Source organism: Liolophura sinensis, chromosome 11 (assembly GCF_032854445.1).
Source record: "Liolophura sinensis isolate JHLJ2023 chromosome 11, CUHK_Ljap_v2, whole genome shotgun sequence".
Taxonomy (NCBI): Eukaryota; Metazoa; Mollusca; class Polyplacophora; order Chitonida; family Chitonidae; genus Liolophura; species Liolophura sinensis.
The window spans coordinates 17560411-17586447 of record NC_088305.1 but is presented as its reverse complement, the minus strand read 5'-3'; the positions used below and the strand labels follow the sequence as shown (position 1 = coordinate 17586447).

At 39.2% G+C, this 26037-nt stretch overlaps 1 protein-coding gene across 1 annotated transcript in view; it reads left to right on the top strand.

Annotated features, from left to right (window-relative positions):
- The first annotated feature begins 6837 nt into the window (after positions 1-6837).
- LOC135477934 (histamine H3 receptor-like) overlaps positions 6838-26037 on the top strand; it is a 101761-nt gene continuing 82561 nt past the window's right edge. The window contains exon 1 of the mRNA XM_064758157.1: positions 6838-6898. The gene's annotated coding sequence lies outside the window, so the exon portion shown is untranslated. The remainder of the gene's footprint in view (positions 6899-26037) is intronic.

Below are 26037 nucleotides of genomic sequence, written 5' to 3'. Positions count from 1 at the left end.
CATTGCATGCATACCTCGTACCTATCAACTTGGTGTATACACTTTCCTCATTACATGATGGCATAAATCACGCTAAAATATAGAGAACCATACCAAAATGTATACCGCGTTTGGAGAAAGAATTATATTGGTTTATGTGACACTGAACCGAGAACCTTGAATGTGATTTCTCAATATTAAATCGCTTTTATTCAAATACGATGTGAAAGCTAAATCAGAATTACATTGACGCAACAGTTTACTTCTTTATCAATACGGTAAAATGCCGAATAGAACATCCTATTCCGGTTCGTAAAGTAGATTGTTAAGCCAACTAATGAATCATTTGGAAATTTATGGTCACATTTACTTTACTCTAGGCTATCTAAAGAAGAAACCAGAAGAACCATCAACACCCATTTGACTCTAATCTTTGGGCATAGCGTTGTATACGTTGAAAGCAAGAAGGTTCTATTTCTTGCCGGGATACAGCTCTGACTTCAAGGTTGTAGCCATAAGACGTTCCTTGTCACTTACTGAAAATGGTTATATCCCAAGGAGTTAGTGCTGAGTTTGTGCAGCACATTGTCACGTCGACAAGCTCAGTAAAGGCTTTGACTGCGACATCTTTTCTTGGAAAGCTGTGTGATGAGGTAATAATAAAATACAGAGGGTTTTTACATGTGTTGTACTACATACAACAAGTATGCTGTAACAACCGCTCGCGGTTGCTCAGTGGAAGTAACGGTTGCCTTGTGAACGGTTTATCTAAAGATTCAATCCGGAATAGAGTCATGTCTTTAACATAAGTAATCATGGTATCTTCCCGTTTGGTGCTTGATATAAAGAGCCATGGGTAAAGTACTTGTCAGCAGGTCATCAGTAGATTGTGACTAGGTTGGCTTTCCAGTGAGGTAGCATCATAAATGTATCGGCTCTGGGCAAGACCTGCTACAAGGAGATACCGTCGTTATATGATAGAAATAATGCTGAAAGCGAAGTTAAACCCCAATAAAAGAAACAAATGTATTCTCTAAGTCGTTTGGTAACATTAAGCTAATCAGCCCAATTAGCGTCTTCAAATCCTAATGACTTACCGACTTCATGGAGTAAAAGAAAGCAGTTAATAAGGTAGTAATTAATATGGCTGCAGGATATACAGAAGATATATGGCTGAAATAAGTATATCAATACGTATGTGCATTATTGTCCCCAACTGTACCCTCTACATTTCAGGAGGTTGGAAGAGAGCAAAATGCATCAAGAAAAACGCTTTTTCCTGATTCTGCACAATCTGACATAGCGTGTAGAGATAATGGGCAAATTAGCCCACACAGAAAACGCCAAGATTACCAGCATCAGTCGCCTTTCCTCATCTTGACAATATGTCATGGTGTTCAAAACTGTATGGGTTTCTCTTACAAAACGTCAATAAATGCGCAGAATGCGAGAGACTTATCGCTTCTTAGCAACAGCTCAAAACTACAGAGATTTAAAAGAACATGTTGTGGTTCTTGTGGAAAGTATCCTTGTCAAATACCTACAAAAATTGAGTGAAATTAAATCAACCTAAATAACTCAAATTCTAAAGTCACAGAAAATGTGGCTAAGCTAAATAGAAAGCACTTGTGGCGAATACTCATAAAAAATCGTTGTCCTATTTGTTTATTATATTTCTACGGTAAGGTGACAATTTAATGCCCAAAGTCAGCCAGCGCCCTTCGTCATGGAGGCTGTTTTGATGTGTGACAAAGCGTCAGTGGAATAACAGAGTGATGTTATCTATATAAACTCTGCCAAAAAAGAAACGCAACCCCTGTTCTCGGATATCAAAAATTCGTTCGAATAAAGTTATTGCTTCCAAACTAAATTTTAGCCAAATGTAATGAAATTATACACGTTTTTAATGAAGATTACCATCCAAAGAACTGCCTTTTCTCTCCTAAGTGTATTTTATTGCTTATGACGTCACAACGCATGGACTGACCCTGTTGACGTCGCATACAGAACCATTTCACATGCAAATCATGTCAATGGCAGTTATAGTGTGGGGGTGTATAAAAGGCCCATGTGCTTTCGTATTTTATTCATTCATTCGTCGACGAAAGGCAGTCGGTAAAATGCCGCGACTGAGTGCTGCCGACCGACATATCGCCATTGGTCGTCTTCAAGCCGGAGAAAGTTTTAGTACTATTGCACGACACTAAATGTTCACAAAGCAACGATATCCCGACTTTGGAGCCGTTACAACAACTTTAATTCGACCAACGGTCGCCCGAGAAGTGGAAGGCCAAGAATCACGACCCCACTTCAAGATCGGTACATCCGGGTCCTTCACCTGCGTAATCGGCATGCCCTACCAACCGTGACTGCCACACAAATACCAGGTTTGAGGAGAGTGTCGGCTCAAACGATTAGGAACCGTCTGAAAGAAGCGAGTTTACGTGCCTGTAGACCAGTTGTTGGACCTGTACTACGCCCCTTACATCGACGCCTACGACTCAGGTGGTGCAACAACGAAAGGATATGGACTTTACAAAACTGGAGGCGCATCTGGTTTTCTGATGAATCCCGTTTTCTTTTGACACGTCACGACGGAAGACAACGTGTGTATAGGAGACGTCATGAACGCTTTGCGCCCATCTGCGTCCGACAGGTGGACAGATTTGCGGAGGCAGTGTTATGGTTTGTGGAGCCATCTCGTACAACCAGAAATCAGACTTGGTGATCGTTCCAGGGAACCTGACAGCCCAACGTTACATCAACCACGTGTTACAGCCTCACCCTCTCCCGATTATTGACCGACAGACACAGCTTTTTCAACAGGACAACGCCAGGCCTCATACTGCACGTGCAACAATGAACTTTCTGCAGGATTCCAACGTCAATGTCTTGCCGTGGCCCTCTAAATCACCAGACCTCAACCCTATTGAACACCTGTGGGATACTCTGGATCGACACGTGCGTCAACGTCAGCCACCGCCACAGACGCTTCAACAGCTCGCCGTTGCGTTACAGGAGGAGTGGAGAGCCATTCCCCAGGAGAGAACCCGGCGTCTTATCCGTTCTTGTCCAAGGAGATGCCGTGCAGTGATTGCAGCTCGTGGTGGTCATACAAGATACTGAGGAAGACGCCCCCTGGTGAGCAACTGGTGTCTGTGAGATGACTTTTGAAAAGACAGTTTTAAACCTGACCATCTTGATTATTATTCTGCCAAATTTCTGACTTCTGTCTTCAAGAAAAAAGTTGTGCCGTCCTAAAACTAAATATTAAAATCTCTACAATACGGGGGTTACGTTTCCTTTTCGAGTTTATTTAAGTTATGTACTAATGGATTTGGTGTTTCTCTACAGGAATAAAGCCTTACGTGTTGTACCATACTGGTATATAATGTAAGAAAGTCTTATGCTATAACAATCACTGACGTCCACCAGTTAATATCATATATTTATTTGATTTGAGTTTTACGCCTTAATCAAGAATATTTCACCTAATTGGCGGAGGCCAGCATTATGGTCGGCAAGTTTATATATACACGTGGATAAACAGTACATTGTAAATTATTTTACCTTAGAAAAACAACAGAACCCCGGATATACCAAGATAACCTCTAATCAAAGAAGAAATTTACCCGGACTTTTTAGGGATACTTTAAGGTCAAAACAGTACAACATGCAAAACCTTAACAAATGTTGATAGGAGCCCTTCATGTAGAATGACACCGACACAGGTTTCTAGTTGTAAAGTAATAGTTGTCTTGTACAATTCACAACACTTCTGAGGTTGAATGTAAGCACTGTTAAGTAAGTCGCACATTGACTATGTTTGTTAAGTGTGTATGCGTAGGTCAGAGTAAACTATACCATATGGTATACTGAGCAATGTCCTGTGCCATGTTCAAATATACATGGTTACAATATCAGAGTTTGCTGAAAACTGTGCCCCTAAAATAATTGTTGAGTTTTACATCTCTTTTTCCCTTGTGTGTTTGCTAAGCTTTTGATACATCTAGCTGACTATTTTCGACTACAATGTGTGCCAGTCTGAAATTCATTGCAAACCCTAGTCTACATGTTCTTTATTATATATTCTATACGTAATTTTTTTTTACTTTGCCTCTCCATTTGGCAGAGACAAATTTCAAAATTTTCTTTGACGCTTCCCCAGATATCGATTTTGCTACACCAAAATAAGCAAAACGAAGTCACTATTCGACAAAGTGACAAACCATGGTTGGGATCAAAGCTAATAAGCCTGACGAGAATAAAAGGAAGATTGAGAAAGAAAGCAAACACAACAATGAGACATTCGAACCAGACTAAATACACACAATATTGCTAATATGGTTAAGCATGCCAGGGAGACATTTTTTCATAACATTCTTCAGGCTAAGCAAGGCAAAATATCTCATGTACGATTGGAAATATTTATAACAGTTTATTGAAATATCACAAACATTGCAAACGATCAAGGGACAGTTTGAAACTTGTTTCCTTGCGGTCAAAACGGAAAACACCATGAGCAATTAGTTCTCTTCCATCTCTACTATTGACGATGGCTATTTTGATTTGCTAGATTTGATTCGGTATAACGCGCTCATTGTCTCGATCTCAGTTTGCTATTTAGAAACTCACGATATTATTTCAATCATTGACGTAAATAAGACTGTAACCTCTGATCATCTTAGTTACAAAATGTTGAAAAGCGTAGCTGGCACGGTGTATGTGCCTTTCTAATATTGTAGACCGTCCCAAAGGTGGAAAACCACAAATGTAATTCCAGTGTATCAGAATGCGAGTAAACATATTCCGAAATTATCGCCCCATCTCATTGAAAAAATCATGGAAAGAATTATATTTTTTAAAAAAAACACACATAATTGCTTTATCTTAATTAGCAATATCTTAATTTATAGGTTTCTGTCAAGTTTTCTGCCTGGTCACTCTACCGTCTATTAGTTTATCGAAATATTTTCATTCCCTTGTTAATACCCCTTGATAATGGCGATATTTGCTGCCTCATTGTTTATTATATAGCTAAAGCCTTGTTCACCGGCTTGAATACTTTGGAATTGAGGAACACGCTCTAAATTGGCTTAAAAGCTATTTATATCGTAGAACGCAATGTGCAGTTATTAAGGACAGTTCATCTGATATCAGGTCAACTAACGCTGGAGTGCCTCAAGGTTCTGTGTTGGGCCCCGTTTTTTTTTCTGATATATTTATTTATTTATTTTATTTGCTGTTTTACACGGTACTCAAGAAAATTACACTTATATTACAGCGGCCAGCATTGTGCTAGGGGGAAACCGGAAATTACCGGGGGAAAACCCACGGTCATCGGCAGACCTTCCTTGTACGGCCGGGTGTGAAGCCAGCATGACCTGGACCTTAACTATCTGCAACCGCAGTTTGCAGTGAGAGGCTACGGGATACGGGATCGTTGCGCTGCGCTGGCGTGGTAAACACATCGGCCATGCCCCCCACCCCCACCCCCCTCCTTTTTCTGATATAAACGATAATGGTGCGAACATTGCAAGCTAAGCAAGTTTATTTGCAGATGACTCATGTCAGCAGTTTATATCTGATAATATTCTGACCATAGAAAGTGATTAATCTGATATGAAATCTCTTCTTGACTGGAAAAATAAAGGGCGTTTTGATTTTAATGCTCTACAAACCATACTTTTGCCAATTTTCAAACAGAATGTTCATGGCTGCTGTTGATTTACGAGGTAAACTTTATCGTATTCAAGTCAGCTCAGTGTGTCTTGTATACAAAATAACTCTTTGCCTATTTTTGATGGTCGAATTTAACAGTTATTATATATTCCCACGTAAAACCACTTGAGGTCTCTGCTTTATTTATCCATCAATATACCACTTAACTCATTTTTGATTTTCAAAAGCAACATTTGCGAGTTTTAATTTGTACCTACCGTACTAATCTTAAACCGGATGGGTCCTTTAATAAAGCTACTTATTTCATCACACAAGCAGTTAAAGTAAAACCCTGGCTGAGGTAATGGGAAAACAGGAAGCTGTGTTACCTTCACTCACAAAAATGGCTTCATTTCGATGCCGTAATGTTAGTACAGCATATAAATCGAATACACATATTCAAACAGAACACTTAAAAATACTGGGGAATATTTATCAGTTGGGCTGACATACATGGTGCATTCACTCAAAAACTGTTCATTTTTGTTTTCTTCTGTTTCTTTTGTCCTTAATTAATTCCGGTAAAGGAGGTTTTGTGCATTTGTACGGGTCAGTAAAAAGGTTTTGTCGGCCAGATGTTATCTTCGTCGGCAGTCGTGTGATATTTCAGGTTATCTTACCAAAATATCCCTTATCTTTGATAATATTATGCTCGCTGCTGAAGCGCTACAACATTGAAAGATGAAAAACAAAAACAGCAAAAAACACTTCTGGAAACAGCCGTTGCCATTTATTGCATATAGATGACAGTGATAAGCTTAACATTTCAAGTGAACTTTCTGCTCGTATATCTACGTACACGGGACCTATATGGTAATTATATAGTCCGTGACCAATTAAATCGTGGCATTTTACGTCACAATTTTTTCCCGTCATGACATTACTGGTTTGCGTTAGTATAACGTACAATCCTCGCCAACGCAGGTCACTGTTAGTTTCGTGGTACTAGTTACCGTGCAGACCTCAGCCTCACTAGAAGCATATGGTAGTTTTAGTATATTTTTTTAATGATAACATCTCTACAGACTCTCCTGGATTGGTCATCTGTTCAGCTGTGATGTACTGGTTGACATACATGATTACGCCACATTGTTAGGGGGGATTTACGTTTGGAACGGGATACTGAGTGATACATAAACCCCATTATTCTAATGGCGTAACTTTTAAGTGAGAAGATAACATTTCGAATGGCCATATGGTAAGTCAGAACTAGTTATCAGTCAGACTTTTGTGACATATCAGGACGTGTTGTCACGCGATAAGTCTTGTTCTACACTAATGTTCTACATTATTACTATTTTGTCGTTTCTAGTTTCCATAAGGATGATATGACAAAATACTCATCTGTTATCTGTTAAATATTATTTGTTAAATATAATATACTATTATGTTTTTTTGACTGATGCTAGAACTGATTGTTACTGCAGCATAATAGAATGCTATAAGGACAACCAAATAGCTCTTTTCACCAACAAACGCCAGTCATATATAACATAATATTTTTAACATGCGCTAACATGATGCATTCCGCTATCAATAATAAAACACAATACTCTTTCAATTTAGTTTCCTAAAAATGTATACAGTGTATTGCGTTCTTTGGACCCGATTGTATAATCCATACTCAAAAATAACAAAGACCAGACGTTGTTCGTTGTGTATTTACGTATACGGTAGTGGAGTACGTATATATCGTTAAAAAAGTTTTGAACACCCAGATCAAAATCTGTTTTCTCTTCTATACCTGTGGTCTATTGATATAATCAGCTGTGACAAAATACCATATATAGCTCACTACTTAATAGTACTATCGTTATTTGTCGCATCTTCTTGACAAACGGCGTAAAATCGTTGTCGATTAAACACATGACGCTTACTTCCAAAGGGGCAAGAAAAGGCGGTCCAATATAAATGGCAGAACGAAGAATAACACATTATTTAACTTACTTTTCTCGGCTTTATGTACCCACAAAGCTTTATCTGTTCAACAAAGTAAATACGCCATTTCACTGTACGATTCTTCGCAACTGCGGAACTGTCTGATTGGAAATGGTTAGTAATGCAAATCACCAGTGAATTAGAGTGAGTGAGTGCTTAGGGTTTAACGTCGTAGATCACCCATGTGCACATCATATCTGAAATACCACCCATGTTTACAGCACCTCTGAAATACCACCGATGTCTACATCATCTCTGAAATACCACCCATGTCTACACCACCTCTGGAATACCACCCATGTCTACACCACCTCTGAAATACCACCCATGTGCACATCATATCTGAAATACCAGCCATGTTTACACGACCTCTGAAATACCACCGATGTCTACATCATCTCTGAAATACCACCCATGTCTACACCACCTCTGGAATACCACCCATCTCTACACCACCTCTGAAATACCACCCATGTCTACGACACCTCTGAAATTCCACCCATGTCTACACCACCTCTGAAATTCCACCCATGTCTACACCACATCTGAAATTCCACCCGTGACTACACCACCTCTGAAATACCACCCATGTCTACATCACCTCTGAAATACCACCAATGTCTACATCATCTTTGAAATACCACCCATGTCTACACCACATCTGGAATACTACCCATCTCTACACCTCTGAAATACTACCCATGTCTACACCACCTCTGAAATTCCACGTTTGGTTAGAACACCTCTGGACTAACGTCCGTATCTACACAGCATGAAGGGGATAGTGCACCACTGGTTGACCCGTATTAGTATACTGGCTAGGGCCGAACCGCTTACTTGCCTTCGGTAATTCGTCTCATTGAAGCAGCACTAGATAAAAGAGCGGTGGAAATCCGTCCTGCAACAAGGAGGTACATTAAATACACCCTTAGAATTTCTTAGTCGTCATATGACTGAAATATTGTTGAGCGCGACGTTAAACCCCAAGCACTCACTCACTCATTCCGTATCTACACCACCTCCAAAATAGCATCGGTTTCTAGATTACAATCTCTATACCAAGAAAAATAGCGGGTGGTGACTGTGCTGCAATGATAAATAACAAAGATGACATTTACTGGGTTCTGTAAAAAAATTTGGAATCCATTGGTTGGACAAAGAAAGAAATGTGATTTTTGATACATGTTAAAACACAAATGTGTTTTAACTGACTACAGGAAGGGAGGTAACTGAGTTTTAAATTACAATATTGTACGTTCTGTCGGAGTGCTTTCCTTCTGTTGCACTAACAATTATTGTTTGCAGTCAGCATGTTTGCGGTCAGCTTGCGATGTTTTACCCTGTTTTTGATAACACCCTTTTTCTGTCAACTCAGTGAAGGAGACTTCCCCATTCAGCTGCTGCCAATATTTAAGCGGTATGTTTGTAAAGTACTTTAGCTTTTACTAAAACGGCGTTGTTGTCCAGAACACATGCTGTGATTACACTCTTCACGAGCAAAAAAAGTAATATGTAGGTGAAATGAACTTTTCACCTAAGCGATCATGTTGTTACTGGAACTATCAACCATAACACAGATTTTTTCTGTGTAAATATAATGTAGTGGGTGAAATTCCTAGAAGCTCCAAATAGAACATTGTTTCAGTCTCTCTGGTCAGAGGTCTGTGCACTTGTACATCAGCCAGGCAAAGAGAGCTTGTACATAAGCTGGGCAAGGAGAGCTTGTACCTCAGCTGGGCAAAGAGCTTGTACAAATGTTGGGCAATGAGCTTTTACATAAGCTGGGCAAAGAGCTTGCACCTCAGCTATTGAGAGTGCTTGTACACCAGACTGTCAAAAACATTGTACATTAGCCAGGCAAAGTTTGTACATCAGCCAGGCAAAGAGAGAGTTTACATCAGCCAGACAAAGAGAGAGTTTACATCAGCCAGGCAAAGAGACATTGTACATCAGCCAGGCAAAGAGAGAGTTTACATCAGCCAGGCAAAGAGAGATTGTACATCAGCCCGGCAAAGAGCCTGTACCTCAGCTATTGAGAGTTCTTGTACACCAGACTGTCAAAAACATTGTACATTAGCCAGGCAAAGTTTGTACATCAGCCAGACAAAGAGAGAGTTTACATCAGCCAGACAAAGAGAGAGTTTACATCAGCCAGACAAAGAGACATTGTACATCAGCCAGACAAAGAGAGAGTTTACATCAGCCAGGCAAAAAAGAGATTGTACATCAGCCCGGCAAAGAGCTTGTACCTCAGCTATTGAGAGTTCTTGTACACCAGACTGTCAAAAACATTGTACATTAGCCAGGCAAAGTTTGTACATCAGCCAGGCAAAGAGAGAGTTTACATCAGCCAGACAAAGAGAGAGTTTACATCAGCCAGGCAAAGAGAGAGTTTACATCAGCCAGACAAAGAGAGAGTTTACATCAGCCAGGCAAAGAGACATTGTACCTCAGCTAATGATAGTATTTGTACATCATCTGGGCAAAGAGCTTTTACATCAGATGGAAAAAGAGCTTGTACATTAGCTGGGCAAAGAGCTTGTACCTCAGCTAGTGATAGTATTTGTACATCAGCCAATCAAAGAGCTTTTACCTCAGCTAGTGAGAGTGTTTGTACATCAGCCAATCAAAGAGCTTGTACCTCAGCTAGTGAGAGTGTGTACATCACCCAGTCAAATAGCTTGGACATCAATTAGTCAAAAAGCATATACACCAGCTAGTCAGAGATCTTGTTCATAGCTAGTTAAAGAGCTATGCAGACCAGCTAATGAAAATGCTTGTAGATTAGCTAGAAATGAGCCACCACATCAGCTAATCAGAAACTTTTTACTTTAGCCAGCGAAAGAGCTTGTATATCAGCTAATCGAGAAGCTTGTACATCAGTCAGTCAAGAGCTTGTTCCTCGGGAATGTTTGAACATAAGCTAATCAGAGAGCTTGAGCATTAGCTGGTCAAAGAGCTTTTGCATCAGATAGACAAAGAGCTTGTGCTTCAGATAGAGAAAGAGCTTGTGCTTCAGATAGACTAAGACCTTGCGCTTCAGATAGATAAAGAGCCTTTACATCAGCTATTCAAAGAGCTGGTACATCGGCTAGCCAGGCGTTTTGCAGTAAAACAATATAAAGAATACTATATCAATTTAGTAAAGATGACATAAGTGAAAAAGGTGTTATATTAAAACATTTTGTACTTGAAGCCACAGTAGATTACGGGCGTTTTGCGGCAAAATAATAAAAAGAACACTTTATCAATTCAGTATATATTAGATGGGCGATAATGTTGTTATATTAAAACATTATCTACTAGAATTCATGCCGAGAGTGCAAACCTCCGCCAAAGTAGAATGTAATTTAGAAATCAACAATTATACCCAACTTATGCACAACATTTTATCCAAATACATCAGAAATTTTTTTCCCGTATAAGGTTGCTGACATCAGGCAGACAGACAGATAAACGGCGACAAAATCATAACTCCCATTTGATTTGATTTGATTTGATTTGATTTATTCACCAGAAAGAAAGTAGAAAAGGAAGAACATCTCAATACCTCTCTGTACCTAAACCTCTTGTATCCGCATGGTTATATATAAATATATATACACACATATACACACATACATATACATAAATATACATACACACCCGCAAACACACAGGCACACGCATATGTATGTAAATGTACGTATATTCATACAAATACATCTTAAATATTATCGTAATGTGCACAGTATAAGTAGGCCTATATAATAATGGTTTTTCTTAATCAAGGTTAATACAAACAGGTGTATACACACACACATAATTACATATGTACGGATACATCAGTTTGTCAACATAATACAACTTATAGCACTCTAGCGGGAGCAGAAACCCCAAAGGGCTTATTGTATCCCATAACATGTTTAAATTTAATTGACAAGAGATGCTAACTGGTTAATACTCATATGTTGGAATGAAGCACTTGCACATACGTACACGTGTACCTAATTATGCATACACATAGTAGTTACTACTGTAGCACCCACTCCTAAATGTAAGGATATACAGACAGTAAAGAGAATTTACATTCGTAAATATGTGTACAAATATGCACACGCACACATGTGCACTTATGTATTAATATTCATATCAATCAAGGCGACAACAATATACTATCAAGAGAAAACGTTAAGCAAGCAACTACGTGTCGCAACTGAGTTAATTCAAAACGTATGTACAATTGTGGATGACTTGGTGTAGTAATGATTATAGCTATATGCTTCATCAGCTGTATATTTTTCTCAGGAGTAAAGTTATCAAAGACGATTTAAATAATGATAAAGAGGTGATTTCTTTTAAATTGGAGGGCAGTTTATTCCATTCGATCGGTCCTTTTATTTTACAAGTGTGTAGGGATAGATTGCTTCTATGAAATGGTCGGTGTAAGTTAAAATATGATGTTCTAGTTGGATAGCAGTGAATATCAGACTGTTTTGTAAAGTAAGTACGGGTGTATAATGGAGTATTGCTAGGATTGAGAAGTATTTGTGAACTAACTGGAGTGTCTGAAAGGTGTTAACCGCGGTAACAGGTAAGATATTATACTCAGTAAAAATAGGCGCGGTGTGTTCGTATTTATGAGAGGAGGTAATAATGCGTAATGCTCGTTTTTGAAGACGGATCAGGGGAAGAAGATGTGTTTCATAAGTATTTCCCCACACTGCATTGCAGTACGTAATATATTGGTTAATAAGTGCATAGTACAGAATGAACAGAGTATTTTTCTTTAGGGCATATTTAATATGATTTATCACCCCTAAATTACGGGATATTTTTTGCAGATATTATTTATGTGGTTTGTCCACGTTAATCTTTCATTGAAAGTTATACCTTAGAAATTGAAGGTCTTGGTTTTTTCGATATTTACGCCTGCTATAGCCAGGAAAGGAGTAGCATGATTATTTATTCTGCGATTGGGAGCGATGTACATAAATTTGGTTTTCTTAATATTAAGAGACAGTTTATTGCAACATAACCACTCGTAAATTTTTTCAATTTCACGATTAAAAGTTTCCTGGAGGTGTGCTGGATCATCATTGCAAAGGACAGCACTAGTATCATCAGCAAACAATATGATATCAAGTAGAGATGAAACATCTTTAATGTCATTAATGTATATTAAAAAGAGAAGGGGTCCTAGGATTGAGCCCTGAGGAACACCAATATTCATGTATTTAGTAGTTGATCGGCAATCGTTGTATAAAAGGCAATGTGATCTGTTTTTCAGATAATCATTAAACCATATATTACTAAGACCTTTGACACCATAATGGTCGAGTTTTTTCAACAATATATTGTGGTCTACAGTATCAAAAGCCTTTGCAAGGTCTAGAAAAAGAGTGATGCTGTACTTATTTGTTTCTTTAGCAGTTACTAGTTTATCATATAGAGCAATTATTGCATGTGTAGTAGAGTGATGCGATCTGAAACCGAACTGTTGACAGTATATAATATCGTTCATTTCGAGGAACGTCGTCAGACAGTTAACCACCAGTTTTTCGATGATTTTGCTGAAACACGGTAAGACAGATATTGGTCGGTAATTTTTAAACTCCTTCATTTCACCCGATTTATACACTGGTGTGAGTTTAGCACTTTTCATTTTATCAGGGAATATTCCAGTTTGAAACGATAAGTTTATTATATGGGTCAGCGGTTTCGCTATTGCTGTGGCACAATACTTTACAACTGAAACACGAATCTCATCTAGGCCAGGAGAGCTATTCTTCAGTCCCATGATAACATCTACAACTTCTGCTGAGGTACAGGGATCGAGACTGAAATTTGGTACTGATGGTGTTTTGAGAAAAGTTTCAAAATTTTGATATAATGATCGGTTATATCAGTCAAGAGAATGCCGGAATTCAATGCACTTTGGTGATGATTCGTAAATATGTTGTCGATCAAAGTTGCAGTCCTATCGGTTATTCTTGTGGGCTTTGTAATTTTGGGGAAAAAATGGAACGATTTAAGGTTTTCTAAGAAATACTTTGACGGCAGGTGTGTGTCTGCTTTGAATAAATCAATGTTGAAATCACCAAATATTGTACAGAGTTTGTTTTCAGGCTTGATGGTCTCCAAAATTGAGGACAGTTGATCGTTGAAACAATCAACCCTTTTACCCGGTGGCCTATAAAAGATACCTATGATTTGTTTATTTTGTTTTTGAGTAGTTTCTATGAACAAACTCTCATATTCGCCATCATCATCAACAAGACTGAGATGTTCTCTAATAAAACATTCACCCAGTCTGGTATGGACAAAAAGAACTAGGCCTCCCCCTTTTCTTTTAGAGCGAGATGAGAAGAACGATTTATAATTAGGGATATCATAAAGGTGTTCTGTTCCTGGGTTGAGCCAGCTCTCAGACATTCCTATGATTGAAAAAGGATAATCTAGACTTATGATGTTGGGCAAAATCTCAGAGTAGTGTTTTTTTAAACTTCTTGCATTTAAGTGTAACACAGAAGTGTTTTTGCTATCTAAGAAAGGTCTTGACAAAGTCTTAAAAGACTCTTCAAGAAAATAATTAGCCTGGTGATCGTGGATCTCTCTCCAGTAATCTTGTTCCTCGGAGGAATCGTCAGTTATATACTGGGTGCCATCGATTACATTTGTTTGTATTGGGTTAAAACAAAGATTGTCAAGGTCTAAAACTGCAGAGGTCGATTTTATCACTGGGTTTACAGGATTGTTATGCAGTAAAAATCTCAGTCAGTAAAATCTATGCAATCATAAAAAGGTAACTGTTCAAGAGTCGATGTGCCCTCATCGTTGTTATTATCAGCCATAATATTGCAAGACAGATTTCAATGATACGGCTGATGAGAGGCATACATACTTTAAGGTCCCAATTTGAATATACACAATAATATAACAACAATAGTGAAATAAAAAGGTGCAAACATATACACAGTGATCAAAGCGCTTACTGTACATCCTCGCTGATCGATGACTCATATAGGCCATGTGCAGGGATAAGATTTTAAAAGGAATAAAAAAGGAATGAAACAGGAATAAGTAAACAAAACAAAAATATAATAATTGATTACTGGAGTTTAGATTTTCTAAGACATAAAAGACAGAATTACTACAGTATGGCAGATGAGACATTCAAGTCTAACATATTTAGAAGTTTGAGATCCAATTTACAGTACTTGTGTTACACACAAACTGACACTCTGATCAAAGGGAGATTAATGTATCACATGGTATTAATAAGAGTAATTCAGGTGAATACTATCAGAACAGGTTTTCTCATTGTTGGTCAAGTACCAAGATATTGAAATGCAAGATCTGTACGTCATGGTCAAGCAGGGTGTACGTGCAAATACATAAAGGCAGTGGCATTTAATATATGATATTTATCTAATTAATTGTAATCGTTGTCACTCACAGGTGGTCAAAGGGAGATAAATGTAGTGCAACAAGGAAATTACCACATGTATAAGGAGCAAAATGATCTGATTTGTTTGTCAACTGAACTCACTTTGTCCCTGGCACCTGACAGATGACCTAACAATGCACAGCAGCAGATTGAGGGGTGCAGTTTTCAGATGGTGCAGTCTCTCATTATTTTCCATGGACCAATGCCGTTCATAGACCTAGTTTCCAGGATAACATCAGTATCAACCACTCTAATTCGTGTCTGTTTATTTTCAGTGGACCTAATTTTGTAGGCAACGTTAGCCAATCTTCCTCGTTCTCTTTTCAGTTCTGGTGGAAGATCAGTTCTAACTGACATTTTCTTTCCTCGCAAAACGGACGTCGCCTGTAAAATCTTGTCCCTGTCACTTGTGTGCACCAATCGCATTATGATGGGCTGATGTGGGTTGGTATTACTTGGATGACTTGATTTTGGTAATCGATGAACATTGCCGATTTGCAGTTTTTGTGCCCATTCTGCATCTAGCCCCATTTCGGTTGATAAAAATGTCCTGATAAACTGATGGGTATTTTCGGTTTCACTCGTTTTAGGAACGCCATAGAAGAGAAGGTTGTTTTTTCTATTATGTATCTCCAGGCGAAGTAATTTTTTCTCCAATTCTGCGACGTAATTCATTAGTTTTTGTTCTGTGGTTGGGATGGACTTTTCTATTTCGTCTACTTTGTCACTTAACATACTAACACTGTCCTCCACATTCGAGAATTTTCCTTCCAATTTGGTTACCCTCTCGTTTATCTGTTTCACATCCTGTTTAATGTTTTTCACATCTGACTGAATTGAAACAAGTTTCTGATTTAAGGCTGTGTTCATAGTCAGGATAGTTGCATGCAAATCAGCAAGTGTTACTTGGACAGAGCTTGGATTCTCACTGGCAGTTGTTGTTGTATCCTCAGGCTTGGGTGACGTTGTTGTTGAAGCAAATAATGTCCTCGATTCTCCTTCGTCTCCAGCTTCATTATTTGATTTACCCATGCTTCTGGTACTCGCCTGAGTTTTTCTGCTTGTTGGTTTGTCTTTTGGGGGCATCTCTCACCTACTTTTAGGACCTATTAAGTGCGTAAAATCCCTGCCCACGGCCTCAGAGAAGCCAAACCTTTTTCACCAGTCAACAACTCTGCCCGCCATTTTTTACATGCTGGATAATATCGATAGACAATATTGAATGGATAGCCTATAGAGGATAAAAAATACTCTCAGTTTATTGGATACATATGCATAGAAATTTAATACCCTGTACTTGAGTGAAAAGAGAAACCTCACGAAAATTTGATGGCATATAGATAGACCTGAAGGATGTGTACGGCAACGGGCAACTGCGATCACTAAACTGCTGAGACTCCAAAACTTTTGCAATAAAAATACACTGGAAACCAAGGCTGGAGGCAATGGTAAATAGAGACGCGGTTTTATTGTAATCTGTCATCCACAAATATAAAAAGTGCCAGCTATGTTCACAATGTACTTCTACAGGTGATGGCAGACGACTTAGTAAAGCAGGTGCACAAAAACTGTGCACCATAGCTAGCGCTGTAAACAAATAAGGAAGCCGCCCAACCCATGTTTAAGTGTGTGAAAGGATTCTTGTACGAATTGTAGGAAAAACGACTTCCAACAATTCCAGTTTTTGTCTGGCGTACGATGTTCAGGCAGGTTTGTCCTGCGTCACATACCTAGCTCAGAGTTTTCATCTCCGAATTGGCTTTCATGTTATCACGTCAGCGATAGTGACCTGAGGCGATGTTTACCGAAATCCGAGAGTATAGAGTGATAATATGGATAATTTGGGAGATGGAGCAGAATTGATTCATCGTCTACACTACAAAACAAACATAGGCTTCGGGCATGGAAAACAAGAAACCCTTTATCCAATAATTAGAAAGTTTTTATACAAGAGAGGTTATCTGTGTTGTCTTAAAAGCCTTCTGGCAAATCTCAAGAGTATTTCATAACCGATCTTTCTCATTCCCTAAACGGTATGTTGATGATCTGCGAGCTTTAAACGATCCATACATAGAGAAGGCTGTGATATATAACCATCTTCGCTGGGTTTAATGGAAACCACATACTCTCCAGATGGCACATCTTATCTGGACCTATATTTGTACAAATTACCAAGACGGTTTCCTCTCTCGCAGACTGTAGGACAAGAGGGATAGTTTAAATTTTGAAACTGTGAATTATCTTGGACACTTGGACAGCAACAGTTAGAAGGGTCCTGTATACTGTGTGTACATATCTGGACTTGTAGCATTTGTTGGATACCTGCGTGTTGCATGACGATTTCAATCAACGTCAGAAGTTATTACTGAAAAAAATTTTTTTGTCAAGGTTATTCCATCATTCCAAGTTTTTTAAGTTTTACAATGAGTAGAATTCTCTTGTAAGTAAATATGGACAGATCATTCTGAATCTCTGGCACTCTGTTTCATGATTGAGTCTGATTCCGCTTAACTCGGGGCTGGGGTTTTTAGATTCATCGTGTTGAATTAGATCGCCACTTTGGATATATGAACGGTTGCAATCAAACCCCAAGTGAGATACATATTTTAATATCGACAATTTACATTCAAGCATGGTGCACGGTTAAAAAAACTGATTTCACTCAGTCGCCTAGAACATACTTTGCCCTTCCTACATCGCTGAAAACTGTTGACAGCTTCTTTTTGTATAATATAATTTAAGAAGTACAGCATAGAGAGTAATTTGTCCTATTTTTGTATTTAATATACTTTCTTAGTTCTTTGGTAGCTTGTGTTAAACATCGTTTTGGGAATTGACCTTGCGATTATTGACCCAGAATTTCCATCCTTGCTGTCGACCAGTATACGAATGTCTGTTTCGACGCATAGATTTATAGAAATATCTATATCTTATATAGGTGAAATACAAGGCAAATGTCACAAACTTTAACAAACATCACACCAATAAGAGTGGCCTAAGGCGATGCTTACCGAACTTCGAGAGTTTAGAGTGATAATTCTGACAATTATGGGAATATAAACTAGTGCTCAAAAGAAAGTATACACCAAAACAAATACATAAAAATCGCGGAAAGTAAAAAATTGAGAAATTATCCATGATGAGCCCTATTACCCGTTTAAACGCCGATCCATCCAGGGAACAAACTGACCCAACAAAGCAAGATTTGCCTAAACTTAGCATAAAATCGAAAAATGGCCCTTCCACGTGTAACACGACATGAACGTGCATTTTTGGCGGTATAAATGAGTCAAAACACCTGAGGTATACCACGTTTGAGCCAAGTTGAGCGAGAGAGAGCTGTCGGCATGGCCCAGCAAGGAGCGACCAACGCCGCCATTGCCAGAACCTTTGGTTGCACAAGAGCAACTATCGTCAGACTTATGCAGCGACTCCGGCAGACAGGCGTTACATCCGACAGGCCTAGGAGCGGTCGACCACGCGTCACCACCCCCGCTGAAGATCGACACATCCGGACCATTCACCTCCGCAATCGGAAGGTAACGGCAACGTCAACGGCGGCGACGGCACTAGGGCACCCGATTAGTCGACACACAGTCTACCGTCGACTACGTCAACACGGTATTAGGGCACGTCGACCGTATTGTGGAGTTTATATGACGTCTCAAAATCAACGTCGTCGGCTGATATGGGCCAGGCGCGTTCTACGCTGGCAGAGGCGTGAATGGGCACGGGTAATGTTCTCCGACGAGAGCAGATTTTGCGTGTACAAAAATGACGGTCGGGCTAGGGTATACAGGCGTGTAGGAGAACGTTTGGTGCCAAATTGCGTTCAGCAAGTTCGAGCGTTTGGAGGTGGTAGTGTGATGGTGTGGGGAGGCATCTGCGGCGATCTGAAGACGAGGCTGGTGGTGATTCATGGGAACCTCAATGCTCGCAGATACACGGATGAAGTTTTACGACCGGTTGTAGTGCCATTCATCCACCAACAGCAAAGAGGAATTTTGTACCAGCATGATAATGCAAGACCTCATACTGCAAGATTGACGAACAACTTTCTACAGGACGCCAACATCGATCTCTTACCATGGCCGGCATGTTCACCCGACCTCAATCCAATTGAGCACTTGTGGGACCACCTAGGCAGACAAGTCGGAAGACTGCCAGTGCCACCTGTGACCGCTCAACAGCTGAAAGAGTGTCTCCAACAAGAATGGCAACGAATCACACCTAACGTCATTCGACGCCTGACGTCATCAATGCGGCGACGTGTTGTGGCCTGCATCAATGCCAATGGAGGCCACACTCGCTACTGAGCATGATTTGAATGACATTTCCAGAGGGGAAAATGCTTCATTTGAATTTTGCAAATGTGTAAATGTTCTGTTGACACCACATCTCTTTGACTGACCATCAAACCAAACCTTCACCATTTAATGAACTGTATGTATGGACATTTCAGGTGAAATGGAATATTCTTATGGAATTAAAAATAATTTCAAATATATTTCTTTCCGTTTTTATTTGATGTCTGATCAAACAGCTGTATACTTTCTTTTGAGCACTAGTTTAGTAGAACTAACATCGGCGGTAAACCTCGGGTTGGAGTGTTTGGATAAGGATACGTGTACGTGGTGTAAAGTGCCAGTTTCTAGTATGTTCCATCATTATCAATAAAAATGCCTACGCTGAAACCAACTACTATACGATTTGATCAGTGCATATTTGGTTACTTAATGATAACTATCGTCTTTTGCTTGATTCAAATGACATTCACTGACATTTCCCACAGCTGTATGGGACTGAGGACGGCGTTGTTGTTCTTGTTGTTTGGGATGGTGTACTTCTTCTGCTTTGTGGTGTACATTTTTGGAAATGCGCATGCGTAGCAGCCTGTGACCGACACATGCATTGGTTACATTTTCTTGTTAACAACAACACTGACGCGGTATGGTGTGCCTAATAAGGGCTTGGAATTGCATTAGAGACCTTTGACGTGCAGTAGATGAAGATTTCTGTGGCTGCAAAGTCACTGTATAGCGCATTATTTCATTCAACCCTGCAATCGTGATAGAAAAAAAGTTTCCATAAACAGTTCGGTACCTTCGACAATTACCTTACAATTACATGTCAAGAAAGGGAAACAGCTCTCCAATACGCTAAGCGTCAGCGACTGTTCGAGCGAATCGATCTGTCCAGTGGCTTTGACAATACGTCAAACAAAATTACAAAAAAGCATAGAGATGATTCAATGTTATCAATGTACTGATGTGCTCCAAACAATATCAATTACATGGGTTTAAAAATGGAGGGTTTTGAACGGTTATTTTGTCGACAGAGGTAAAAAATTGCAAAAGTATCACCTGACTTGTCCAAACTGTTAGGCAACTTTGGTTAACATAAACTTACATGATCACCTGTCTCAGCATGTTTCCTAAAGATACTTCTGAATTTCACAGTCGCTTAGTTCCACTCCTCAATTTTTTCCATCTTTTTGTCCACTTAAATAACTTTTTGCGGATTTTTTCTTTAAGACGCCCGTGTTATAGTAAATGGAATCGAGAATAGATGCATAAAATTTCTAACAGGTCACATGATATACAGTAAGATTATTTTGTACCTTTCGTTAATAAAAGAGTTCTATGTCGGAAATTTTCCTATTCAAATGTGCCTTCATTAAGATTTACCAGTAGCTGAGGGTTATGACATTTGAGTTTTGTCCAGTTGTTGTTTCTGTATGGACTCACTATATGTAAATGTATATGGTTAGTTTAGTTATTTCGGTTTTATCTGTATTACATGTACAAATTTATGTGTATTCCAGTTGATCATTACTTCAAATGTTTCACTTTTCGTTCAATTGTATCATATCTTCTTTGATGACGACCTAGGGATCAAAATGCAAGATGTTATTTTGAGCCAATGCTTATTTTCCATTTCAATAGCTCGAAAAATACATTCTTGTTATCATTTCTTTAATGAATCCAAGTTTTGTTTTTAAGAAAAATGTAGGGATTTGGTAATAGTCTTTGTTTTCGCTCAGAACTGAAACAGGAAAACCATCGCTTCAGGCATGAAAATTAGAAATTACAAAGGTTTTACACAAGATGAGGTGTATGTGTTGGAATAAAAACCTGCTGGCAAGTCTGTTCTTAAAACCTTTCAGACTCTGTTACATAGGCCCTGAAGGGTCTCGTTGTCGAGCATAATTCGAAAGCACAAATTTAAACCGGCATTAGATTCCGGCATTTAAACGCCTTTTGTCAGCTCAATTATGCTGGGAGACCTTACCACGTGCGGCCGGAGAGGAAGCCAGCATGAGCTGGACTTGAACTCACAGCGACCGAATTGGTGAGAGACTCCTGGGTCATTACGCTGCGCTAGTGCGCTAACCAACTGAGCCACGGAGGTAGTTTGATTTGAACCTGTTGGAAGTGTATAATCGGCTGGATTAAAACATGACATTTCAGTTAAATTATAGGTTGTTTACGTGGCAACATTATTCCTGATGGTTATATAAGGAATGTTGAACGCCAGTTCCCACGGGCTCTGTCCGTTTTCTTCCCACCATAATGCTGGCTGTCGTCGCGAAATATCCTTGAGTAAAAAACATGAATCAAATAATTAAATAAATGAACGCCAGTTTATTCTCCGTCTATTCCGTCATCGCCATGATCCCTCTATTAGGACGATTTTACCCCTAACACTTGTACAACATAAATGTTGACCATGTGATAACAGGGGAAAGTTCCTAATTGTACAAAAGGGTATAAATGTTTCAGTTTGTTAATGTTTAATTCACATCAACCTTATCAGATAACAATTGCCAGAAATGTTCGATTTTTGAACTGAAATATGAGAAAGGGTAAAGTTTAATCCGGCTATGCACTTATAAAACCGTGCATATTGTTCCAGTATTGCCAATAAACCATTAGAGCTAAAAATGGCTGTCTTTTTGAAAGTGTACATCGCGCATTCTGAAAGTGGTTTAAGCATAAAAACGCAAGCGTAATGGGTTTATTGTATACATAAGATATAAGATTGGTGAATTACCTTAACCGTCAGGGAATCGTACAGTTGATAGCTTTCTAAAACTAATGAGCTTGGGGAACATTGCTCAGATACGGCGTATATTGTTTTATAATATGATTTTATGGAGTTTTGTTTCATTTACTACCAGATAATTAAAAAAAACATGAAGATATTTTTCCCAGATGAAAGCGTGTAATTTTTAAGGTAATTCGGTGCTTTTTTTTTTAGTTTGATTTATTGTTCTCGGTCTTATTTGATGGATTTAAATTGCTAAGGCAAGGGAAGAACAGCTACATACATTGCACGTGCATGAAAGTTATGCTGCATAGTCCCTAAAGGATGTCCTTGTCGGGCTATAATTCTAAAACACTGTATAATAGTTTCCTGTTATGCAACTGTTTTTTTGTGATAAAAAAAACAAACTGCTACAAGAAATGAGGGATAATGTACACCCTTCAAGATACAGATACATGCTTTCATATCAGATAATGTAGCTAAGATTACTGTGTTTCCTCGCTTTCGAATGCCTTCACACATTGGTTTAGAATGCTACACCTTCTAGCGAAACGAATTACGGCCGGATGACATTTTAACGGCTAGTTCTGCGCCTCCCTTTGAAGAATAGCTACGAAATGCCTGCTCCACGGCCTTATTCCGATTGGTTGATACACACGGACCTATATATTCTATACACTGCAATGATTACCGGCTTTGTCAAAGTTCATTGAGCATTTCTATTGTTTTTATTTGTTGATTATTTATTTAGGCCTATTTATTTGATTGGTGTTTTACGCCGTACTCAAGAATATTTCACTTATACGACGGCGGCCAGCATTATGGTGGGTGGAAACCGGGCAGAGCCCCGGTGAAACTCACGACCATCCGCAGGTTGCTGGCAGACCTACCCACTTACGTCCGGAGAGGAAGGCAGCATGAGCTAGACTTGAACTCAGAGCAACCACATTGGTGAGAGGCTCCTGAGTCATTACGCTGCGCTAGCGCGCTAACCGACTGAGCCACGGAGACCCCCTATTTGTTGATTAACATTCGTCTTGAACACTGCATTCAACAGTGTTTCACTTATATGTCGGCGATCAGGGTAAGGCTGGGTTTATTGTGGGAAGAGACCGGAGTACCGGAGTAAACCACTTATACAACTAAGATTGGGTTTATTGTGGGTTTATTGTGGGAAGAGACCGGAGTGCCGGAATAAACCACTTATACAACTAAGGTTGGGTTTATTGTGGGAAGAGACCGGAGTGATGGAGTAAACCACTTAAATAGCTAAGGTTGGGTTTATTGCGGGAAGAGACCAGAGTACCGGAGTAAACCACTTACATAACTAAGGTTGGGTTTACTGTGGGAAAAGACCGGAGTACCGGAGTAAACCACTTATACAACTAAGGGTGAGTTTATTGTGCGAAGAAATCAGGTTGGGTTTATTGTCGGAAGAGATGGGATTGCCGGAGAAAACCTCTTATACAACTAAGGTTGGGTTTATTGTGGGAAGAGACCGGAGTACGGGAGGATCGGAGTAAACCACTTATATAACTGAGGTTGGGTTTATTGTGGGAAGAGAGAGGAGTGCCGAAGTAACCCACTTACATGACTGGTGTCAGAATTATGGTTGGAAGAGATCGGAGTGTCGGAGTAAACCACTAACATGACTGACGTCAGAATTATCAATAATTCATAAGTGTTTCAATTATATGTCGGCGCTCAAGGTAAGGGTGGGTAGAGATCGGAATGCCCAGAGTAAACCATTATATGGCCGAGGTCAGGTTTATGCTCGGAAGAGACCGGAGTACCGGAGTAGACCACTTATATAATTAAAAAGTAATTACTCATTTTCAAAAAGTACCTTTGTTGTTACAGGCACAGTTTACATATTTGGGATTGATAGCTTGATGTTGTGCTCAAATATATAGTCGCTTACGTTCACCGTGCATTTCTGTTTGTCTTCTTTGATTTGTTTGTTTGTTTACTGCTGCTTAGAGCAGAATTCAAGAATGTTTCTCTCATGCTATGACGATCAAAGTTATGTTTGGTAAAAACAAACCAGTAGGGAATGACAAAATCAATCTACTTTTGGACATCACTTTACATATGCGAAATCACATACCTATTGGATGGCCCTGTAGACAAAACTTAAGTCTCGGCTGTCTGAGGTGATGAACAACCTGTCACAGCGAGGCATGAGCGGCTCAAACTCCATAACTTCTGCTGAAAACCAAGGCTGCAGGCGATGGTAAATGGAAATGCGCTTTTACTGTAATCTGTCAGTGACAAATGTTAAATTTGCCGGGTATGTACCCAAACCTTACATCATATCTGCGGGCAATGGCAAAGATACAAAGCTATCGTGTTGTGAAAAAAAAACTATTAGCCATATAGCTATAGCGCTAAACAAATAAGAATGTCGTACAACCCATGTTTACGTGTGTGAAAGGATTCGTGTATGAATTGTGCGCAATTTAATAACGAAAAAAGACTTTTAATAATTCCACATTTTGTCTGGCGTGTAATGCGCGGTGGAATTTTGCCTGAATCACCTTCCATGCTGAGCGATTTCATCTCCGAAATGTTTACGATGTTATTACGCCGGTAATAGAGGCCCAAGGCGGTGTTCACCGAAAACCGAGGGTATACAGTAATAACACTCATGATTCTGGGAATGGAAGAGAACGGATACCGGCGGTCTCCCTCGGGCAGGCTTGCTAGATAGGAATACATGTACATCGCTTAGAATGACAGGTTCCAGTATTATCATTAGCAGTACGAAATGTATATGTTTAAGGCAACTACTATACGATTTTCTAAAAATATTTTTTTTCACTTGTGGGCATTCAACAACGGTCTTTTTCTAGATTCAAAATGATTAACATTTTCATGTGAGACAAACAGCATTTTCATGTGAGGGATGGAGGACAATGATGTTGACGTTGTTGTTGGAGATGGTGTACTTCTTGTTCTTATTCGCTGGGTGCATTTTTGGAAATGGGCATTCGTAGCAGCTTGTGATCTACATATTGCTCATTTTTGCGTGGTGAGAAACGACTTTGACGTGACATACAGTTTACTGTTTCGCTCATCCCTCCCATTATGACTGTTTCTTAAACAGTTCGATACGTCCGAACTATACGTTATGATCAACTGAGCAGAAATAGAAACAGTTCTCCAGTAAGGGCTAAGTGTCGGCTAATTATACGAGCGAATCAATTTTTCAGGTGTGAAACAAAATTACAACAACACCACCGGACGATTCAGTTTACTCAGTGTATTTATATAAGCCCAACAACATCTTTTACAAAGGTTTAAATTAGGAGAGTTTTGAAATGGCACTTTTGTCGACGTAGGTGAAACGATTCCATCAATTTCACTTCGACAGCTTTTCTTAACATGAATTTAACAATGACCTGTCTCAGCGTGATGGGTTTCCTCTCATCATAATGCTTGTCACAGTCGTATAAGCGAAATATTCTTGAGTACGGCGTAAAACATCAATCAAATGAATAAGTCACGTAAATCTCAGCGTTTTGCGGTTGCACAAATGCCACCCTTTTCGTTCATAGCTTCTGAAGTTCACAAATGCTCAGCTTCTCAGCTTTGTCCATCTTTTTGTCTACTCTGAATACCTTTTTGCGAGTGTGTTATAAAAAGTGTATCTAAAATAGTTGCCTATCATTCCTGACAGGTCAGCTGGGACAGTTGAACGGTTATGTACATATTATATCTGTATGATGTTACTTACTTCAATGTCGCCGCTGATTGGATTTAATTCAATTTGGTTATTTCCATTATCAGCATTACACATACATGCACGTGTCCATTACGTTTCACCATGACTTCAAACGTTTAAATTTCCTCTCGTTTAAAAGTATTACATCTTGTCTGATGGTAAGCTCGGGAAAAACAGGTCTAGCATGAAGCAATTCTTG